The sequence below is a fragment of the Uranotaenia lowii genome, chromosome 2 (genome assembly GCF_029784155.1).
Source record: "Uranotaenia lowii strain MFRU-FL chromosome 2, ASM2978415v1, whole genome shotgun sequence".
NCBI lineage: Eukaryota > Metazoa > Arthropoda > Insecta > Diptera > Culicidae > Uranotaenia > Uranotaenia lowii.
In genome coordinates this window covers 295,453,794-295,471,921 of record NC_073692.1, presented here as the reverse complement: position 1 = coordinate 295,471,921, position 18,128 = coordinate 295,453,794, and the positions used below count along the sequence as shown (strand labels likewise).

Below are 18,128 nucleotides of genomic sequence, written 5' to 3'. Positions count from 1 at the left end.
TTTGGAAATTCTAAGATCACTAAATCCAAAAAAATAAGAATTGCATAAAGGTCACTAAAAGTGAATTTTTTGGACCGATTATCAGAATAAAGTTGCGATGGAACTTGATGGACCAGACGGCTAGCAATATTCTTGGTATGATTTGCAATTGAATCGGAAGTTGAGATGAGCAGGAATTTTGGGGGTTGTACATTTTTGTGCTGGTGATTCTTTTGCAAATTCGGAAAAGCTTTCTGCAGCGTGAACTTCCACAAAACTGTGATGCGAAAATACCTCAAAATGATGAATATGGGCCTAAATAAACCTGGAAAATCAATATTGAGACTAAATTTGGTTTTAACTGCAAGATAGTGCTGCCACCTACGACTTGAAACTGGAAAACAGTTACTTAACAAAATCAAAGTTTTTCATTTCCAACCTATTTTATTCTGATTCAAAGTTAATCCCAATTGTTTGTTTCATCATTTCACGTCATTTTAATGAAGAAAGTAAGTTGTTTGGAAAAGAATTGCAGCTCAAAAATCAAATTCCTTAACGCTTGAGGAGCATCTCTTAAAACCCCCTTTTAATGCCTTTGAAAACCTTTGGAATTCTGGAAAACTCCTTAAAATGCAGTTATCTATTCAAATAATTCGTAGAAGCATTATTATTCACTTTTACACAGTAAATTTTTAAAATGAATCTTGTTTTTGTTGAAAAACTCAAGTGGTGCTATTCTTATTTCGCACCCTTTTTTCACATTTTTGGTCCTCAACGCCAATTGCTACGTCCAAAAAAAGTAAACTTATGCTTGATTTATCCGTTAAGCAATTCAGAACAAACTGTGGAAGAAAATTTTCGTAATTTTCAATCATTCATATTTTTACAAGCAAATCACATAGTGGTGCTATTCTTATTTCGCTCACTGTATTCTTTTTTGTATACCGGAACGTTGAGAAATTGTTATGATTTGATTCGAAAATCACCGAAAAATATCAATTTGAAAGATAACGAAAACCAACGGTGATCAAAACTCGTTTACACAAAGTAGTTTTTTGCGATTTTGTTATTTTCATACTAATGGCTAAGCCTAATGAGCAGTCAAAAACATGAAAATTTTGTTCGGTCATATCTCAGCCTTCTTATAACATAATGCTTTTCTTTTAATCTCATTCGAAAGATCGTAAGCAAAAACTTCTTCGTATGTTTTTGCAAAATGTTTATGTTAACTTTATATGACTTTTAGCTTAAAGTTGAAAGCTTTCAAATAAACCCAACAGATCTGCAAGAACTTGTACGATAACATAGCTATGGCCAAAACAAATTTGGATGTATTTATTTACCGGTTGGACTGTTAGGTGAAAATTATCAGAGAAAAATGTAAGTTTTAAAAAATTATCCAACTGAACATGAACAAAGCAAGTACTCATTAGCTTCCAAACCAGCTAACCAGATAACAACAGAGATACGCATGAAATAAAATTGCATGTTTTAGAAGACTGATCCCAAACTTTTGCGGGGTGATCCCAAACTTTTGGACGCTAACTTAAATAAGTAGCTATTTTATATGTTTTAAGTACATTGCAATTTTTTTTTGCACAAATTTCAACAAATGCGTTCTTATAAGCATGAAATAAGGATTCAAGTGCAACTTGAATTTCGAGCTTTGGTCCACCCCACCCTAAGATGATCGGGTTTGAATTTATAGTGCAGTTTTTGGAAAATGTTTCAACTTTAAGCTAAAAGTCATATAAAGGTAACAAAGGTATACATACGAGGAAATTCGATTTCTCGGAGAAAATTACATAAGATAAGCTTCATTTGGTTCAAAATTTTTAAGTCCGAACATGCTTTTTCTGAACTATATTAAAAATGCAGTAGCATTAAGGGTAAAACGGCCATAACTCCATTTTCCGATGCGTGCGGTGGCTCAAATAGCCTTTATTCGATTCCTTGAAAAAATCACATAAAATAGGCGCCATTTGGTTCAAAACTTTTATGTTCAGATTCGAACTTACTTTTTATCAAAAATTTTTGAAAAATATGAAGGAATCGAGGGTAAAATCACCCTTAAACCATTTTCCGAAATGTTTAGTAGCTCAAACAGTCTTCAATCAATTCCTCGGAAATAATCACCCAAGATTCTTGTTCAAAATTTTAAAGTCTAAACAGTGTTTTTTCTGGATTGTTTACATAAAATAGGGGAATTAGATGTTCAAAAGGAATTATATCCCCGTTCGTAAGTTCGTGCGGCGTCTCAAGCTATGTCCGATCGATTTTCCAAACATTTTCACTAAGGGAAACTATATTTTTTTATAGATTTGATTCGTCTAGGAGGGAAGATATTCTTCGCGGATAAATATACTTTTTTCCCTACTGTGCAGTTCTTGAACTTCTGTTAGGTACCAAGATTTTCAACGTTGTTGGAACAGATTCTTGTCCAAGCGGTACAGATTAAAAAAAAAACTTTGTCGATTGAAAGTACAAATTTATATGTGACAACGATGATCTGCTATCAAAATCTCCGTCTCACGGCATAACTTGACGAACATAATTCCTAAAACTTGCAATTCTACAGTGTTGCCAACAAAAAAATACTTTTAAAACTTGACCCTGAAATCTACGAAAATAAACTTTAGCTGCTGCAGATAAACTTAAAACGAAGCTTGAAACTATCTAGAATATCGTAAATTAACGTTATCAGATCAACATTTCAATCCCTTCCCCAACATAATTTTCATTTAAAATGTGTTACCCAAATAACACCGGTAGTTTAATTAGACTCCTCAAGCCACTTATAAAACGAAAACTTTATCTTGTAGCCTGTTATAAAATTTTAAATGTTACTTGGGGCTACATTCCTGGGCAATTTTCTTTCTATAACTACCTTAAAAGTGAAACAGATGCAATGATTTGTTTATTCATAAATAAAAATAAAAATTAAATCATAAATATGTTGGTTTTTATGATTACTAGGGAAATATAGCTTAAAAACTACTGTGGGCTGCCACATTTGTGCGACCTGACTGACAATAATCCCGTAAAACAAGGGTTACTTTGATTAACATGATTTTTTTCCTAATCATCAATAACTAGGTCTAAAGTCTAAATTTTGAATATCTGATAACTGTTTTCAACGTTTGAAAGCCTATAAACTGAGTTTCAAATAGTCAACAGTTGTTTTCTTAAGAAACTTTTGCTGTTAGCAAGGCTATATTAAGGGGGCCGTCTCCCCGGCCTCCTTGACAAAGGGGGGGGGGGGGGGAGTAAAAATATTAACATTACTTTAACCATACAAAGTACTATAGAAATCTAGCAAAGAAAATAGAAACTATGTAGAATTAAAACGTAAAATATAACAGCTAAGGGATTTGTTTCACTCGAATATAAGCTAAGAAAGCCCCTAGAGTGAGCGTTGCATAATTTTTCCTGCATTTATAAAGGCTGAACAAATCAAAATCATTTTGTTTTCCAAAACGTGGTAAAATCTGAGCATATGATTTGGATTTTTTTTAGAAACAAAATCCGGAAAAATCTAGACAGAATTAAGTGACTATTCGAAAAAAAAAATTAGTCCAACTAGAGATTTCTGTTTTTCTTTCCTGTGTACAAACCCAGCAAAATACGGCCTTTTTTTCAACAATATTATGGCAACCAGCAAGACCGAAGTTTGCTTTACTTGTTCACTTTACTTTGAAATCTCGTGTACATATACCTGAAAAATCTGGAAAATCTCTCGTTCTCTTATTAATTAAATAAAGAATATATTTTAGTAGTTCTCGGCGAATTAAACATTATATTTTGAATATGAAATATTTTCTCACTCAGGTAAAAAATGTTAATGCTTTAACGGCGACTGGCATTACTTTTTATTAGCTTTGCCGAGATTTGAATAAATAACAGTACCTAACGATCAGTTTTCTACTAGGTATTGATTCCCACTATTATTTAAAAAAAAAATCTTACTGAAATAAATATCCTGAATTCAGCATTTCATTTTCCAATTGTTAATATTCAAATTGTTTTCAATACCAATGAATGGGTTAAACTCCTATAAAAAACAAAAACAAATACCAATGGAGATTCAATTTATTGAAATTTTTAAGTCTTGTGTTTTTTTTTCATTTTCATGGTTTTCTAAATTTTGGAAACTCAAGATCTGTGTTGAAACTTTCAAATTCATCTCATCACCCATTAGGATAGCTTTTTGACAAATTTTTTGTTTCCGATATTTGAAATGGAATTTAAAATTCGCATCACATTTTTAAAATTTCAACACTTTACATAAAAAGGATTTTTTTGCGTTTATGAATTTGAAACTTTGTTTCTCAAGTTTTTATATGAATTGCGTTTATAATTTGTTTCTCATATATTGATTTGAAGATATTATTTCAATTTGACACACTGAATTGTGGTTCAGAGTAAAATCTAATTTCAGCGTTCGAATTATACTTTTGAACTCTTATATCCGTATCTTCATAGAATTTGAATTTACTTTTTTTGGTTTTTTTTTCTAATTTTGTATTCTAAGTCTGAAATTTTAATGTTACTTCCCAATAGTGAGGAAGGGAGGGAGAAATTTATCCTGCTTTAGATGAAGCACATACGATAAAATAAACATATTTTAATATCCATCTTGGATTTTTATTAACTTTAATTTTCGTTGCTGATAGAGTTAAACTACGAATCGAAAACTGAAATTAACAGAGGAGTTTCAATGTTTGCGACAAAAAAAAAGGATACTTCAAGACCAGGCTGATTAAAGTTACTCCGAATCATGAAATCTGTTTTTGTGATAAACATTCAATTGTAGCCACTAATGACCTTTAAATATTCTGCTATCAACGATCATGTTTTAGACTCATTTCCTGAGTAAGAATTTTAAAATTTTTAGGTGTGACAAAAAAGTAAACCCATCAAAAATCTTCAAAAATGAATGAAAACAGATATCAAAGCTCCCCCAGTTTACAGTACTTATTCACTTTGGAAGAAACATTGTTTGTCAGAAGTTATTGCGACAATATTTTTACCCAGCAAACATGAAATCGTATCAGAAATGATAACTTAAGTCGTTTACAATGGTGTTTCGAATCGCAATTCCAACTGCATAGTGAGAAGATCGTATAAAATGTCATCTGAAGTCAGTTCAAATCGGATATGCTAGAAAGTTCACCATGTTTGAAAATTTTGAAATGATTTTGCTCCCGCGTGGGCTTCCAATGAGAAAATCATCTTCATGTTCTGTAACCAGCAGTGCATCCAAATAGCTAAAAATCAGATTGGAATTGAGTTTTATTGACCAATGAGAGAACTGGAAAATATTGTTGCTGGCAAAAATTTAAAGCTAGGAGAGCAAAATGTGGCATTCTATTTCATTTTTCCGATAGGTTTGAATAACGTGTCGGATAGCGCTAATTGGTGTAGTTTTCGTTGCTCTAGAAAAAAAATGAAAAAAATTATGTATGTATATTGCCTCCATTTTAGTAGGTAAATGCTATTTTTTCAGCTTTCATACGATCATTCTATAATGTATAAAGGGTGATACGGTCGAAATTTGGTCAAGGGAAAACGCGCGTAAATCGGTGAAATCGTTTATTTGAAAAATCAAATTAAATTTCTTTTTCAAGTTTAATTAGTATGGGAGAGTGGGGAATCATGGGCCACTTTTTTTCGTTGTTCCATAACTTCATTATTATAAAAGATAAAATGAAAATAAAAAATGGTATGATTTTCTACATTTTCAAGGTATCATAATGTATTTTTTCAAAATTTTTAATAAGTTATTTTCCCTAAATTCGGACTGTTTGAAAAAAATCTATATTTTTTGGATTTTGAAAAATGGTGGGGAATCGTGGGCCACCAAATCCAAATTGACCAAATACCATGCAAAGTTTATGAGGTGACCCAAAACTTTAATTTCCTTATTCATTCCGTTATTTGCAAGCAATTTCAGATGATGAAATAAAAATGAGAGCTGTGTATGATCGAATAGATTCCAAAACCTGGCTCGCGAACGTTTTGGCAAAATTTCTTATATAGGATGGACAAAATATTTTTCCTAACTCTTCATTTGGCATAAGAAAACTTTACAGATAGGAAAAACGTATTTTAAGTTCTGAATGTGTACAAAAACATAAAAATATAGGTGGTTCAAGATGTGTGGCCCACGATTCCCCACAAGCTATGATTTGCAAATTGGTTGCGTTTGTGTGACTTATTGATATTTCATCAAAAATTCCTTTTCCACGCAAAAGATCATGACAAAACTAAGATCGCGTATGAGCATATTTTTGTTATGCACTTTAGGTTCCCCATCGATGAAATAAGCGGTTGTTTTTTTTAATTATGTAAGTAAATTTTTTTAACTTTTTTTAGGTTGATAAATAAAAGAAGCGTATGATGCGTATTTCAGTCAACAACATATAGAAATATATGCTCACGCAAAGCGACGACGATGACAGTTGGTTTGAGATTTTTATCTCAACACACATCTGAGATATTAAAAGTGGCCCACGTTTCCCCATGGCCCACGATACCCCACTCTCCCCTATAAAATTCAGGAAAAATATTTAGTTAGGCTTCCGCTTTTCCAAATCCGAATTGCCGGGCCTGACGCTTAACCCTTGCCATCAGATTTTGTACAGCCACCTTGTCCACCTTCTTCGCCGCAGAAAGCCAGTTTGCCTTGAACTGCTGCAGTATTTCTCAATTGGGCGGAGCTCTTTTCCTTGGGAACCACCTGCACGTTGTTGGCGGCGTACCACTCCATGGCCTTTTTTCCGTAATGGCAAGATGCCAAATCCGGCCAAAACAGTACGGAACAATCGTGTTTCTTCAGGAAAGGCAGCAGACGTTTATTCAAACACTCTTTCACGTAAATTTCTTGGTTGACAGTTCCGGAAGCTATGAAAATGCTGCTTTTCAAGCCGCAGGTACAGATGGCTTGCCAAACCAGATATTTCTTCGCGAACTTTGACAGTTTCATGTGCTTGAAAATATCTGCTACCTTTCCCCTTCCTTTTGCCGTATAAAACTCCTGTCCCGGAAGCTGCTTGTAGTCGGCTTTGACGTAGGTTTCGTCGTCCATTACCACGCAGTCAAACTTCGTCAGCATCGTCGTGTACAGCCTCCGGGATCGCGCTTTGGCCGGCGTATTTTGTTTATCATCGCGATTTGGAGTCACTACTTTCTTGTAAGTCGATAGTCCGGCTCGTTTTTTGGCTCGATGCACGGTTGTGGGCGATACACCCAGCTTATTTGCGGCATCTCGGAGAGAGAGGCTAGGGTTTCGCTTGAAACTACCGGCAACTCTCTTTGCCGTCTCAGCGGCTTCGAAAACATGATTTCCCCCCGATTCAGACTTCCTGGCTGTCGACAAACGTTCCCCAAACACTTTAATTACATTTGTAACGGTGGATTTGGCAACTTTTAGCGATTTTGCCAGCTTTGCATGCGAGTAGCTCGGATTTTCGCGATGCGCGAGCAAAATTTTAATACGCTGCTCTTCGTCCTTGGACGGCATTTTGACAACTGAAGAGTGAATTTTAAAATCAAAATAAGAGCAACATTCTACACACACACACCTTCAAAATGAGGGGTGTTCAGGTTTTTTAAATGCAAAATTGAAAGAAATACGTCAAGTTGATATTGACCAAATTTTGACCGTATCACCCTGTATGAAACGTATACCAAAAAAGGCATTAGAATAAAGCTACAAAAATGTTTGCTGGGTACACATGTAATTTTTTCTTTTAAATGTATGATACTAGAACTTCCTATCCATTCCAAAACATGCCAAACAATGCTTGATACAGTCTCGGTTATTTTCTAACTGTTTTCAATAATATGGAATCCCTCCTCCCACCGTTCAGTCTACCAATTAAAAGGGGGGGGGGGGGGGGGGTTCTTAATTTTCATTTATCCCTGCTCGCTGGTTGTGATATTTTTGAGATTTTCAACTTTAATGAAATTATTCATGTAGGCTAATGTATAATGTATAAGTATACAATTTCAAACTCATGTTCACAAACCATTGCATTGCAAACGATTAAAAAAAAATTAAAAAATTGTTCTGGTCCCATAATATCTGATGCACAATTATACACGTTTAGGCACCAGCACAAGTTGAACCAGCGCCATTAATGTTTGCAATTTTTCGGAGGATCTAAACAACACATTGGACTTAGATTGTTCAGATGTGACGATTGCATGTTAGTAGGGAGTTTGGACGTTTTTTTAACACTCGTTAAAGATTCGATCGCAGCCTAAAGCTATCGGGAAAATGGTTTTCTGCTCCGATCGAATCCCCAAATCTATCCGATTGGGCTTTGAGTTTGGTGGCCAGAGTAGCGATCTTCAGAGCAATTTTTCGATAAATATAAACCGTACCCACTTTAGCGCCACCGATACGGATTCAACGAGGTGTGAAAGGTAACCCATTTTAAACAACTGTCGAGAAATTGATACGATACAGCAAACCATCGCATTATAGGGAAACTGAAATAAATTGGTTATTGGAAAATATTAGTTTGAAAAAGGTGATTGAATATATTGAGAATAATTATAGGATGAGAAAATAACAGTTTGGTACAAAAAAGGTACAAAAAGGGTATGATTAGTTAAATCATGAAAATGTTTAAACATTAAGTAATTGAAGTGTGCAAAATGTGAATTTTGAAAAGTTACGAAACTTCTGGTAGCTTTTGCAAAAAAAAGGTTCAAACCCGAGAGACATTCAAGTGAAACTTCTAAATCGACACAAACATTACACCTTCGTTTGAACCATTGTTATATCAGTTAACACCTTCTTAAAATATAAAATGCATCGAGTGAAGATATATCTCAAAGTAGACCAATGCTTTCAAGCAGTTTCAACTGGTCTAGTGGAATCGAGAGCTATCTTCAATATTTCCTGGAGAAGTTCTGAACCCAGACTTATGAAATTGCCTGGTTTCCTCTTCTGATTGGCTTCAAAAACTTAAATAGTCTATAGCAATTCAGAACTCATTGCCAGGCATAAATGAAAGATCGACTCTTACTGGTCTTACAGCTTTCAAAATAAATTGAGCTGCACGGATTACCTGAGTCGGATATAATCAAATTTTTGCTTGCCAAGAAAATAGTTATTTAAAGTTTTATCAGTAAAACTTTATTTAAGATAACAAATTCAAGTCGAAATATTGTATATCTTGAGAGTTGAATTTTTCATTGTAAATTCTTAATCATGAATGAGTTCTATTGACAAAAACAACTTTTTTTTTCTAAATTATAAGTTCAGGAAGATAAGGAATAAGTTCAGTAGTTAGAAAGAAAAAGTTTCAAATGGTACTATACGTTTTTGTTGTAGGATCTATCAAAAACAGTGGGATAGCTAGAACGTGAAAACTCCGGCTGAGGCTAATGGATTAATGGCTTTCGATTTGAATGGACTTCTAGTTGTTTGGGAACGAATGAAAGAGAGAGTTATTTTTCCTTATTCGGACCAAAATATCGATCGAGAACTCTCGTCGATATAATCGATTCTTGAAATAGATACCCTAACAAGGTGTGAAAATTATCACTTTTTCAATTCAGATTGAATTTCAGTTGCTTGGAATCTAAACGGGAAAACTATATCCAACCGGAGATGGTTTAGCGCCATGGTTCATAAAATATCACTCGGTTGACATCCCTTCAAATCCTAAAAATAATCGACCGTAAAATATTGCAATCACATCTCCCACATATGCTCTGATATTATATAGCTATGTGGGCTCAAGCATTTGCAAACATTATCCAAGTCCTTCTAGGACGAAACCCAACACTTATCGGACCCTGGATGGGAAAATTAGCAAACTTCATCCCAGGGTGTAGAAGTGTTCAACAGGTCGGTTTTTAAGGCTTTGGAGGGACATTTTTTGCTCGATTTTCATATCCATTAAATTTAGCAGCATATTTAACAATAGCAAACAAACCACGTTTGCCCAATTACCCACTGGCAAATACACATTAAAGTTGCAGTTGCCGAAACACCTCCGCGCGATTAGATAAACATTGATATTTACACTCAGGTGTTTTTGCATAACGGCAATTGGCGATGCCCGGCTTTTCTGTCCTACGGGTGATGCCATTTTTGGTTCGGGATACCTACATACAGCTAGTTTCCAATATGCAGTTACATAAACTTATTAATACTAATCAAGCTCACCGGCACGAGCTTGTTCTGCTGTTGGTTGGCTGTATGCATTACTGCACAAAACATCGATTCGGATACCCATTACTGAGATTAGAATGTGGCTTTAAGTTATTCGTTACTAAATGTAGCAATTTTTTCAGATAGATATATGTATGAATTGAATATTTTTAAATCCATAAACTGCAGAGATTAACTTTGTTCAGGTGCATCCAAATAAAAAAAAAATAATTCGAGGACCCTCAATGAATTCTTGAAATTTTTAATTTTGCACCATTACCTTTTAATGGACGCACCCAGAAGCCCAGAAAAAAACATCCTAATCAGACCTGGAGTGTCAATTTGACACTCCTCGCTTTAAACCGCTATATCTCTCTTGTTTCCAACTAAGTTTTATAAAATTTATAGTTTTGGAAAATTCGTAATGTAACTCAAATATCTTTCTCAGACATAATTCACCTACAACACTTTAATTTTTGATTATTCAAAGTCAAAAAGACTAGATCGGCTACGGAATGCTCAATAAAATTTCAGTGTCCAAAAAAGCTGAAGTTGGAAGCTATATGTTGCACACAAAAATATATACATATATTTTTTTAATTTTAAAGATCATGACCACAAGAAAAGTAAAAAAGTGATGTGAAAATCGTTCTTATCAATCAATGAACCGTCTAAATAGATTTGATAATTTGGCACATTTTCACATCTTTAGATTTCAAAATACGAAACAGAATGTTTGACGAATTTTCAAAGGTAGCTGTTTTTCGAATCTATTTTTGTCAATTTGCAATTTTTCAGTTTTTTTTTCACTTAAATACAACTTTGCATTGGATTTTGAGTATATATGTATATTCACCAGAAAGGAAAGTTCATACCGATTCTAGTGATGATTAAATATGTAATTAATAAGCGATGCGAATCCAGTGCAAAGTTAAATTTAAGTCTTAGAAAATTTGAGAAATTACAAATTGAAAAAAAACTCGAAACACAGCAACCTTTGAACTCTCGTCAAAAATTCTGTGTTCCGTATTTTGACAATCTAAAAATGTAAAGGTGCCAAATTACGTCAACTTTTTAATCCTGTTTTCAAAATTTACCTGGTGTGACTTAAACTATTTTGACGGTTCTTTGATTGAAAGTATGAACGTTTATTACACCATGAATATTTAAGTATTCAAACAGCGAAAATCAAACAATAATTGCTTCAATATATAGGTAAATTTACCATAAAACATCAGTTTAAATATTCATGCAGAAAAATTTCAAAGTCCATACTTTGTTTTAACCAAAATATTCATGTATAATTGATAAATATTCAATTTCAGAGTATGAGGCACAAATCCTATATAGAACATTTAAAAAAAAAACAAACATTGAATCAAATCAATTTCTTTTTTTTTTACTTTCCGCATACAATCTTCAATAAAAAGCTTTTTATTAATTTTTGCCAACTTTTCTTTGATTTTGAACCATTGTGCGCACGGGAGAATGCTCAAAAACCGAATGAAACCGGAACTAGTGCAGTTTGGGTCAACGCTCGGGGGTTTTTCAATCGGATGTTTTTGCTGTATTTTGCGCACCAATTTGTATTTGCGCTTTATTATTATTGGTATCACTAAACCAATTCAAAATGTTCCTTAGAAGAGATGTCCGTTAAAGAAGCTATTTTCGTGACTTGAGATCCGTTCGCGAACTTCAATTTGTACCCCAATAGTATTGCCGTAAGATATAATTCTACGTCAAAAAAGATGAAAATAATTGGAAGAATAACTATGTTGAGGAAGCTTTTAATTTCTAGGATTTTAAACTTGTTGCTAATTCATCCCGTAAATGTAACCGTTTTTAAATATATATTTTTGTATTTTTTTTTAAATGATAACCTTCCTTTACGGTTAATAAAAGGACAATTACTTAGCCGATTAGAGTCCTCCCTAGCGTAACATTTCATACGGGCTAAACTAGCAGTTAGCTCAAAACCAAGCTTGCGAAAAATCAACTCAACGAGTAAAAATCGGCTCATACGAACTTGAGTGTGAGGCGGAACCAGGCTTCCGAAAAGTACTGGCGAACGACAGTATTCTTGCGAATGTCGCACATGCACCTCGATGAAAGCTTCCCGAATATTTCTTCCCCGACAGTTTTGAAAGGAGCGGTCGGGCGATGTACAGCGATGGCTTGTTTTACCTTATGCGAGAGTTTGTTCGTGGGTATGAAAGTTTTTTATGCTTCGTGACAGTTTTGGGAAAATCTTCGTAACAGTTTTCAATGCGTTGAATTTCGCATGACAGTACTACTTACTTCGTCCGACTGTAGCCGAGATTCGCTCGGGCCGAGTTAATTTCGTACGAACGTATGAATTTTCCTTTTGTTTGAAGCTACTGCGGGTGGTGATCACCCCAATCACCCTCCCCACCCCTTTCCGCCTAACCTGCACCGGCACCACACATCGCGTTGCGCCTCGGTCGTATGCTGCTGCTCGAGAGCATCGTTCAATCTATTCGAACCGAGCAGCAGCGCATACGATCGGGCATGGGTACGGTATGGGCACGACAGTCACCCGTGACAGTCCTTCCCAAAACTGTCACACCCTGCAGCCGACAGTTGGATGAAATTGTTTTCGAAACAGGAGGCAGGAAGGGATGAAAGCCGAACTGTCGGTTGGGTTCGCTACAGCTTAAAGCACAACATTTTCGGCGACGCATGCTTCGAGCCGATTGTTCAGATACAGCCTGGGTTCTCGCACGTGTGCGATGTAGCCGAAGCATTTCGTTTCGTTACCGACGGTACAGCAGCGAACCGAGTGGTAAGGAAAACCGAGACAGTTTGTTTGGCAAGAAAAAAGCTGTCATAGCAAAGCTGTAGGGGAAAGGTTTCCTAAATGGGCCTATCGGGTTAAATGACCCTACGGCTGTTTGATGAAACGGCTGAATATACTGCTTATCTGACCAATGCAATTTGAGGGTGATACGCTTAGAACATAAGGCAAGAAAGAATTTTAAGAATTTACAAACTTAAAAAAAATTAAAAAATCATACAAGGTTTTGATACATTTTGATGTAATATTTCGACTTTTAAAAATTATACGTAAAGAAGCTTAAAACAAAAACTAGGATGGTTTTTGTTTCTTACTCAAATGAACTTTAGAAATTAAACATATTTCAGCTTTTGTGGAGTTTTAATAATGATTATATAGTGGAATAATAGAGTGTTTTTGTATGCCCCCATCATGTTTGTAAAATGCCTCCATCCTTAAATAACAGGTTAAATAGAATAAATAAATATTTTTTATCATTGAACCTTCAAATCTAAGCTCTGAATAACATCTTAAGAGAGAATTGAAGATCTTAAAACAGATTTGATAAAGTTTTTCTCATGGATGAACTGCCTCCATAATATGGCAACCCTAACTTTTGTTTTATTCCATAAAATTATGATATACATAGATTTTTATAAAACTTCAGCTTTGTCGTACGCAAATTATTACTTTCTAGCAGTTTCAATGAAATTATACGGAAATATTGCCCAAAAACCAGAAATTTTGTTCAAAACATAAAAAGGCGCATTTAGCCCGCACGGTTTGAGGTTCGGCATTTTAGACAACACTTCAAATAAAATCATTTTCTTGGAAACAGAAGAAAACTTTAACATAAAAATTACTCCAATGTATAGAAAACAGATGACTGCACACGTGTATATAGTTTTTGTACACATATTCGATGTGATATTTGATTAAATCAGTGTTCTGCTTAATAGGCGCATATAGCCCGCTCCTCCCCTACTTTTCGGAAGCCTGGGCGGAACACAAAAAAAATCCACCCAAGGCTGAGTGAGAGTAAAATAATATCGAGAGTAATCTAATCAAATCCTATTTAAAAAATCGAATTTTTCAAGAAAATCCAGATATTCACTTGTTGTTCGTTCGTATCAAGGGCTCTAACTTTTTCACTTAATTTCAGATATTTTCGAGTTTCGCCCTTTTTTGTTTTCGATTCCAGTTACGCCTGCAAGTTTCGCCGTAATGATCGGCCGTTTTTGTTTTGGTTTTGAAGTTACGCCCCACAGTGGGCCAGGAACCACACTTTTGTGGTCAAAATTGACTGCAGGCCAGAGGCTTCGTTGTAGCCCATCGGTGTCTTAGACAAAGTTACTCGACTATATTTACTAGAATATCTCATTTGAGTCTATTTCAATCAAATACTGTGGAAATTTGAGGTATTTTATAGCTTAAAACAAAAATAGGTGAAAACAACCCTGGTGTGACCCTTTGGCGCTACACGGAAAAACTAATAAGGCCGTTTGTCACACACGATCAACTCTTCAAAACTACTAATTAATAGGCGCATATAGCCCGCTCCTCCCTTATTAAGAACTTGCAGATTGAAATATGAGAAAAATGCTCCAGTGGAAATCGAAAAAATTAACACACTATCCTTCCTTATAGATACATACCCTACAAGAATTTAAAACATACATGTTTCCGAGATAATGAAAAAAAAAATTTTAACTATCACACCCTAAACTTTAGGGCCTAAAGTCTAAAAAAAATCGTTTTGGCTAAAAATTTTCCCATGATTTTTTTCCGCAGAATTTTACAGTCATGTTTTCACGATTAAATCTGAAAACTTAATTTTTTTCCAAGGTTTTTTGGGAAAATTTTATTTTTATAAACGACTGATTTTTTTTCTCTGGAACCAAGCCAACTTATTTTAAGAGATCTAAGAAGGCATCGATCATTTGAAGGTATGTTTGACAGCCGTTTCCGGAAATTTTCAACATCATCATGAAGATGAGGAATAAAAATCCAAATCACAATTCGAAGGAACAAGAGCTGTTATTGAGGATCAGTGAAAATTGTGAAACATTAACTGAGAAAAACTGGAAAAGGTCACAAAAAAAAAAAAGAAATGGAAATTTCGCTAAAATTGATGTCCTTTTTTTGGAAAAGGTCAACTGTGGCAAAGATTGGATTACCTGTGTTTTCCTCATCTGAAATTGCTTTAAAATAACTAAATGAACTATAAAATTTCAGTTCCGGGTCAACTCATAAATTTTGCACGTTATCTTGTCAATTTGGATTTGGTGGCGCACGTTTCCCCACAGTTTTTCAAAATCCAGAAAAAAAATCCTTTTTTAAAACACTCAGAACTCAGGAAATTAATGTATTTGAAAAATAATAAAAAAAAGCCAAATGATACATTAAAAATGTAGAAAATTTTTCCATTTATTTTTTTCTTTTTATCTTTTATAATAAAGAAGTTATGAAACAAAGAAAAAAAAGTGGCCCATGAAACCCCACTCTCACTCTCAAATAAATTTTGAGCTGCTGAATGCCGGTTTTTTTCACTAAAAAAACGTTAAACACACAACATCCTTGTTTGAAACCAGCAGAATTGTGAGTTTACCTAATAATTAAACTTTAATTGATCTTTTCAATGCCAAGAAGACTAAGCCCCATTCAACAGTGTATGAATAGTTGGCAAAAAAGGAATATGGATTTATTGGTGATCAGCAAAAAAAACTCTTCAAAGAAGTAAGAAGAGTAAAATCAGTTTTTCAGAACAAATTTTTGAATTTTTCAATGTCAACCTTTGCCTATTCTACGTCTCCTTCCCAAACAAAATATTGATCAGTCAGAATATATGGTTACCGCTTTTAAATGCGAAAGGAAAAAAAATATTTTAATAATTTAATTTTGTAACTTAAACTCTACAAAAAGTTTAGCAGCAGCATTTCTAAGACAACTGTTGATGAAAACTGAGGAAAAAAACTTTATGCGCAGCCGGTAGGATTCGAACCTACGCTCCCAGAGGGAATCTGATTTCGAGTCAGACGCCTTAACCACTCGGCCACGACTGCATGCGTGGCCGAGGGGTGCCAAAATCGAAACACACCCTTTGGCAATAGCTGAAACCTTGACACCAAACACTCAGGGGGTTCTAGTCGTTACAATTCAATAACATAATCGTACACGTGGCAAAAAATTTCCTTTTTATTGATATGAATCATTGATCCTATTCAATCCCCGAAAATCCTAAAAAAAGCGACAAACAAGCGACGCGAAGTCAAGTGGAATAAAATTGAAATAAACAAATAAAAAAAAATAGAAATCATTCATGAAATTGACACAGGATAAAATTCCTGAATAAAATGGTGTTAAAAATTATTGAAAGTTAAATGACATCAACAATTTCGCAATGATATGTAGGAACAGCCGAAACTTGTTAAACAAACAATGTGTTGTTCGTTTGGTTGGGTTTGGAAACAGTTGAAACGGAGTTCCTGCCCAGTAACTAAAACTGAAATCGAAATTATGAATTTGGTACACCTAAAGCCTTTCCCCTGATTCTGAATTCTTTGTTTCGTTTCCAGACCAAATGTACTCTTCAGCCTGTGGGTTTCGAATCAGTAGCGCAAATGCAATTAACGATTGACGGTTGATTGCTGCATCATACCAGGAGTCGTAAATCCTTGAGGAAAATTAACCTACCTATTCGAAAATAAATGTATTTCATTGAAACCAAAACAAGTGAACACATCTCAAATGTAGAATGTGACAAACGAACAAATCCAGCGTGATAAAAATTCCCAACCACCTGGAACAGAAATAGAAAATGTGCGCCGGTGGCCCTGCTGCTATGGTAAAAAGGACACCACACAGTGTCGTGCGCTCCTGGAGCACAACTTTCAACGTCGGCCGTGTGGCCTAATGGAGAAGGCGTCGGACTTCGGATCCGAAGATTGCAGGTTCGAGTCCTGTCACGGTCGAAAAGCGGGATTTTTTTATGTTTAAAAGAAACATGGGAATTTTTTTTTAATAGAAACTCTAGATTTCTAAAGCAGCCTTTCAAACTTTTTAATCCTTTTTATTTTGAACACGTCATTTTCAATTTGGACAAATTCATCGACTCCGAATATTGGTGTTCAATATCTAGGACGAACATTCTGATTCATGATCTCCCTTTTTATCACAGTTCGTGTCTGGAAAGCATTAGGCGTATTTTTTCTAATTAAAATTCTTTTTTCATCCTTCTGCTTTTTCCCGGGCCATCATCCTTTGCCAGGCATGGAATGTGTATGCAGACAGAGCACAGTTGCATTGCTACTGATTGCATTAGTTTGAATAATTTATTCGAGACGCCGAAGAAAGAAACAAGAAAGCAAACCAAACCGAAACATCGGAAAGAATACCAAACGATAAATATGAGGAGATCTTCCCGTTCGCATTATTGAAGTTCGAAGGAAATATGCCTGCGTTCAGGGTTCCCGTTTATTATTGTGAGCTTCTGAACTCCACCACATTGATCATGTTCGTGGAACTCTAAAAGAAAAACAAACCGCACCAAGCAGAAGCAATAATGACGACAATGTTCTGATGACGACTGACACGCGCTTATACTCTTTTTTCTCTGTTTGCTCCTTCTTTACCCTTACCAAAATATACTTAGGATATGATGGCCAAGTACCCACTTCCGACCACCTACCAGGAGACAAGCAGTTCTTTTTTTTTTTTGGAAACTAACACAGCAGCGGAAATGACTGTTTCATTTTGCGATACAACGACCAAAGAGCAGCCACTTGAAGGTAGCAGTTGGAAGTGGTGACTTATACAATAGGATTGGAGGATTTCGAAGTTTCCTAAAAGCAATAAATAGGAATTTGTCCCCTTGTTCAGAAGTCAGAACTTTATACATAGGAATGTATGCTTTCCAAACCTTTAATCATAAAACAACAGCATACAACAACAACAACTTATTGGTGAAAAAAATCGGTCAATTCTTCTAAGAATAATGCGTACAAAATTTAGATCAGGATCCAGAATCAGCATCAAGAAGGGGAATCAAGGTTCAAGCTCCGCCATCAGGATCCAGGATCAGACTCAAGAGTCAAGTATTAGGATTACGATCAGGGTTCCAGAATATGGATCCAGGATCATTATACAGGATACAGAATCAATATTAGGGTCAATGATAAAATATCA

General features: G+C 35.0%; 1 protein-coding gene and 2 non-coding genes across 6 annotated transcripts in view; 1 reads left to right on the top strand and 2 right to left on the bottom strand.

The window, feature by feature from the left end:
• Window positions 1–18,128, bottom strand: part of LOC129745460 (matrix metalloproteinase-2-like) — a 247,357-nt gene that overhangs the window by 89,097 nt on the left and 140,132 nt on the right. The gene's annotated exons all lie outside the window — the stretch shown is intronic.
• Window positions 15,925–16,006, bottom strand: Trnas-cga (transfer RNA serine (anticodon CGA)). The gene has a single exon. It is a non-coding gene; the product is annotated as a tRNA-Ser (tRNA).
• Window positions 16,843–16,915, top strand: Trnar-ucg (transfer RNA arginine (anticodon UCG)). The gene has a single exon. It is a non-coding gene; the product is annotated as a tRNA-Arg (tRNA).